The sequence below is a fragment of the Harpia harpyja genome, chromosome 6 (genome assembly GCF_026419915.1).
Source record: "Harpia harpyja isolate bHarHar1 chromosome 6, bHarHar1 primary haplotype, whole genome shotgun sequence".
Classification (NCBI taxonomy): Eukaryota; Metazoa; Chordata; class Aves; order Accipitriformes; family Accipitridae; genus Harpia; species Harpia harpyja.
Window position 1 is genome coordinate 6807336 of NC_068945.1, and position 5364 is coordinate 6812699.

A 5364-nucleotide genomic window follows, 5' to 3' on the forward strand; every position below is an offset into this window, starting at 1 on the left:
AGAAAGGTAATAAAGAGAAAGGCCGTTGGCCATACCTAATAAAAGCAAATTGTGAAAGCAAACAAGTTCCTCCAGGAGATCAAAACTTGCTTTCTATCCTCTAATGATGACAAGGAGAAGTTAGAAAGAAATTAATGAACATGCTTTTGGCAAAACAGCAGCAGTTGTTCACCTGAATGAAAGAAGATGTCCTATAACTAGTAACCGTAATTATAAGCCAGCCCCAGCTGTTTGTTTACATGAATATATCTTGTTACTGATTGGAGATGTCTAGATGTGTATACTATATCTCCAAGATGTAACAGGAGTCAGAAGCTGTCATTCTGGCATACAGGAGAAAATACAATTACAGTCAACAGTGCAGTGAGGAAGATATGTCTTGGTGTATGTAAGTCTATAGAGTCAGACTAGTCACCTGTCATCATGACCACTGTCATCTCTCACAGCCCTCTGACATCTCCTTGGAGGTCCTATTGCCTTTTCCCTGTGGCAACTATCCTACAGAGTAGCAGACTGAATTGGTTCAGACTTTATTCTATTTAAATGGGGCACTTTTCAATTTATACGATTTAAAATCCTGAACACAGGCTTGGCATACAGCATTAAACGGACAAGGATGAGGAATGTCTTTCCCTCTTTGAATGCTTTGCAAGTAACTGTATTTGAAGGAGTCTTACTTGCAGCAAAGATATGTTCCCAGCACACTGAAACTGATAGAAAATTTCCCATTGACTTCACTAAACTTTGGAGACCCAAAGGAATATTACAGCAGTAAAAAGCTACTGTTGTACAATGGCCTCAAGTTTCTCCTGGCAGTGAACATCTTCTAACAAATATGCCAAGAAAAGCAGAATCTCCACAAAGCAGAAGAGACATTAGAAAGTTTCACGTCCTTGCTCTGAGGGATTTTAATGTCTGTGAATGCTCATAGCCCACAGAAGTTTGATAAGTTCACTCTAAGACCAAAGCCTATTTCCAGGCACTCAAAAAGCCTCAGTCCTGCATCCATTTGTGCATTTATGCAGTCTGTTCATGTCATCTAGGGCTACACTTAAGCACAGAATTGAGCAACTCGCTAGATCTACCCACTACAAAAGAGAAGCACAGAAAATCAAGGGAGTTGTAAAGAACTTGAATATCCACATGGCAAGGGTGAAGATCCAACAGTTAAAGGCCTAAGGCTTGCATCAGCCCACAGATTCCCCAGGTCAAGTTACTCTTTTCTTTTCCTTACTGGAGAGGATAAAAAAAGTAACAAATTCCTTTAAAAAGGTTGTGCTTCATATAAACAAGCTTCATTTAAATGCAGCTAAGCTCTCAGGTTTTCAGTGGGTATAAATGAGAAGAGCTCCACTAATGTCAAAGAAATTAGGCTAGTTCATGCCAGCTGAGAATTTGCCTTAGACTGAAAAGGCAGAGCCAGGTCCTACAGCATTCGGTTCAAAAAGTAGCACAGGAAAGTATTGTCCTCACACAAACCTCTCAGAGCTTTCTCTTTTGCCTTAACTTCGAGTGGTGGAGCAAAACAACCGCCATCCCTTGGATCTGCGGCTTTGGTGCTCACTAGGCTCATTCACTGAACGGCTGTTCATCAGAAGACATTGGTTTTGTCTGTGCTCTGCCTCAAATGTAGGGTCCGTGAAAAAGTCAGCAGGATGTGGATTCTCACAGAAGTTTTAGGTGGTGTACTCAAATTAGTATTTGTTAGCTTCCAATGAGAGCCATAGGATTGGAACTCATCTAATACACCTTTTCTCCCACAGAAAACTCATGGTAGACCTTTCAACATAACCCAAGCCTTTGCTGTTCCAGGCCAGTGGCAGATCTCCTGGGCTATATTCCTTCTTAATCATACAATGGCTGGGAGCTCTGAAAGGTTAAGCTAGCACTCCTTAGAAAGTTGCGTATTCTGTGACAAAGGACATATTGCAATCATTTCTTTATCCCTGAGCTGTAGTGACATAAAAGACACGTGCAGCCTAATGAAATGGGTAACGCCCCATTGACTTACATGACTAATACCAGTTCTAAACTTAGCCATGGTGAGAACTGAAATAAAGAACATACGCCTTCAGGGAACAGAAAAATCTACTTTTCAAGTTCAAATAGCCTTATGAAGAATTATTCCTGAGCTAAGCTTACCACTCACTGGTAATTTTTTCACCACCTCAAATCCCACATCAGAAGAATTTCAGGCTGTGACAGATAGAAATAGATTAGATATAGATTAATCCATTTACAGTTATCAGTCATTATTATTCAAAAACTGGTATCACTGTTATGCACATGTGATAAGGTTCTGCAGAATGGGGACATAATTTTATTGAGTTATAGATGGGAAAAAGGCATAAAGAATACAGGTAATGCACATTTTTGAAATAGCAATATAAACATAAACAGAAAAACGTTCAAGTCAAAGTCACATGAAAAATTAGACTAAGCTTCAGATGCATTCTAGACTTGTATGTACAGCATTGTTATATTAAAAGTAGAAATACAAACTCCAGAGATGCAACACATCTCAAGAATACAAAATAAATAAACAAAGATGAATGCCAATAAAAGAAAAAGAACAAATACGTGAATCTTATTCCAGAATGATGAGAAATTTTGACATGTAAGAACCATGGTAGAAGATGCCCAGTCTATGACAAGAACTCATTTATTTCCAAACAAGACCTCAAGCAGTAAAGTCGTCTTGTGCCTGGGAGTGAGTTCAAAGCATTTAAACTTTTATGGGACCCCTGCACACTCCTTTTGTGGTGCTGAACAATTCCTCTATGAGAGAAACCTCTACACAGAACAGATTTTCAGCAATTTGAATGAAGAAATCCAACTCACTGAGAAAATATGCTTGATGGGGACATCACAGTCATTTATCCAGGAGAAAATTTTTCAGCAACTTCTAACCCAAGATGACTTGAGAACAAGGAATAAATGGGTTTGGTTTCAGTCTTTGCAGCAGTGTCTTCCTAATGGTCGGTATCCGCAGGAGGAAAGCAATCAGACTTCTGTAATGTAAAAAGCTACAGTAAATATCAAGAGCAAATCATTAGGCTCCACACTGGATACAGAATTATGGCTTAGAACCGAGTGAGAGATGCACCATTATTTCACTTTCCTTTCAAGGGTGTTAATATTAATTGAGTGACACCAAGCACCATCAGTGGTTTTCCTGCTGGAAATGTCTTCTTCATCAATTTGTTTGCATAACCAAATATCCTAGAGAAAAACAGTATTGTTTACACTCTTACAGTTCTTGCAAATTAGATTTTTATGGTAGGTTTTTTTCTCTCCTGAAAAATAGGTCAGTTCCCCTGCAGTAATATACACAGTCCGGGGCCTATGTTTCTGCTTGCGATGAGTACACTGAATGCAACTACCCCTTCAAGCTGGGCATTTGCACATGCAACTGACTACTTCAACGGCTCAAAGGACTATTTGCAATGGACAGATTTCCCCTGACTTCAGAGTTGAACCAAGGCCTAAATACTTAAGCCTTTTTCTACTTCCACTCTCCCTCTCTGAAAATAGGGACCATAAATATCCTCTCCCAGGAGATTAGCCCTGGAACTTTATTGGGCTTAAAGTTACGTTCAAACAATGTCCTAATAAAAACAGTTGCTATTGAATAGTAAATAAAATGTGTTCCAAGGATATCAAATCATGATTACAATGACTTCCATTTTTGTATAGCTTCAAAAATAAGTGTTTTTTTCTTTACGTATTGGAAAATAAAGAGACTTGATATACAAGAATAAGCTAAATAGATGGAAATATAAACGTAAAAAATAACAGAAGATTGCTTAAGAGCAGTATTTAAAAACCAGAAAAGATATTGCCAAGTAGCTTCCCAGGCAGACTTTGTAAGAGAAAATAGAAAAATATTAAGAAGAAAAAAAGGGATATTTCAAAGTAGTTTCAACTTAGTGGGATCAAAGAAATTGGTTTCAACATGGTCTGAAAGGGAGCACAGAGTATTCTGACCATAACTGCAAACCTAAACCATACTACTTTACACACACGCCTGCCTTAAATCAAGTGACCTTAAATCGATCATGATTAAACGGCATCTTTTTACAGTGTGTGTGCAAATGCTTCACTTCATCAGGCAGGCCTGAAAGGGCAAAGAGGAGGGAGAGCCCTGCAAAGATTGGTTCTTCACATTCGGAGTGCTACAGCACGGGGACCACACAGCCACCTCACTGCTTCTCACAGAAGGTTGTCCCGTCACTTGTTTGTATGTTCCCCAGTTTTGGCAAAGTTTTCCACAGTCCTGACAAAGCCCAAAGGTGACTTACATAAAAAAAAAAAACCAACAAAGTGAAATCCATTTGAAAGATTTTGAACTGAATCTGTGTGAAATAAAATAAACAATTCTTCCCACTCCCAAATAACAAAGACATTTTCTATCAAAAGAGCTGTCTATGTGTTAATCTGCAGTGAAGACTCAGTGCCAGAGCTGGCACCCTTTGAAGTTAAAGGAAAAGCTCCTGCTGTCTTTATGATGCCCAGATTCCTGACTGAATTGAAAAATAACATGGTAATAGGCTTCCTAAGCTCTGAATAGCTCTCTGAAGATCACTGTCTTGCTCCAGTGATTATAGGAGATGTCAAGGTGACTGGGTTAGACGCTTTACTCAAATACTTCAAACTAGCTGAGCTGAAAACAATAGCTCCCTAGAAGCGCTCCTGATTTTGTTGTGAGTGATCTCAGAACGAAGCTCAGCCAGGACAGAATGGCAGATTTGAGTAGAAAAATAGGGATTCACATTTCAAAATAAAATACCTGGCTTTTCTTCTGATTTTACTGATTCTACTTTTTCTACTTTTTTTCTACTGAGTCATGTTAGCTAGAATCAAAGTTGATTTTTGTGTCAGTTTTTCATGGTATTTTTATACTTTTCTTCTTTCTTTTCTCCTCCTGAAGGAAGAAGAAAAAAAGGAAGGTTGGAAAAAGAGAGTGACTTTAAAAGAGATATAATTTTAATTTTTTAATAAATAAATTTATTCAATTGTTGTTAAATTAACTGAACTTGATGTTTTCATTTAAAATATAAAAAATATGAATGTTGCAAAAGTGGCATGTTGATACTCTTTGATTACATATTTTTTATTGCAGGAACTTCTTGATTAAGAATTTTCAGCCAACTTAAAGGCACAAGTCTTAGAAGTCCCTGCAATCTGGCATCCTGAGCCATAATCTTTCAGAGTAGCATAGAGAGATCTGTTTTGAGCAGTAGAGCATCTACAGTATAACATAGTAGTATATGTAATACAAGCTAGGATAACACAGGGTAAGAGATTAATATTCTGCATCATACTGTGCTCTGTTATTTTTATCCTGCTGTTTCTTTCACTCAC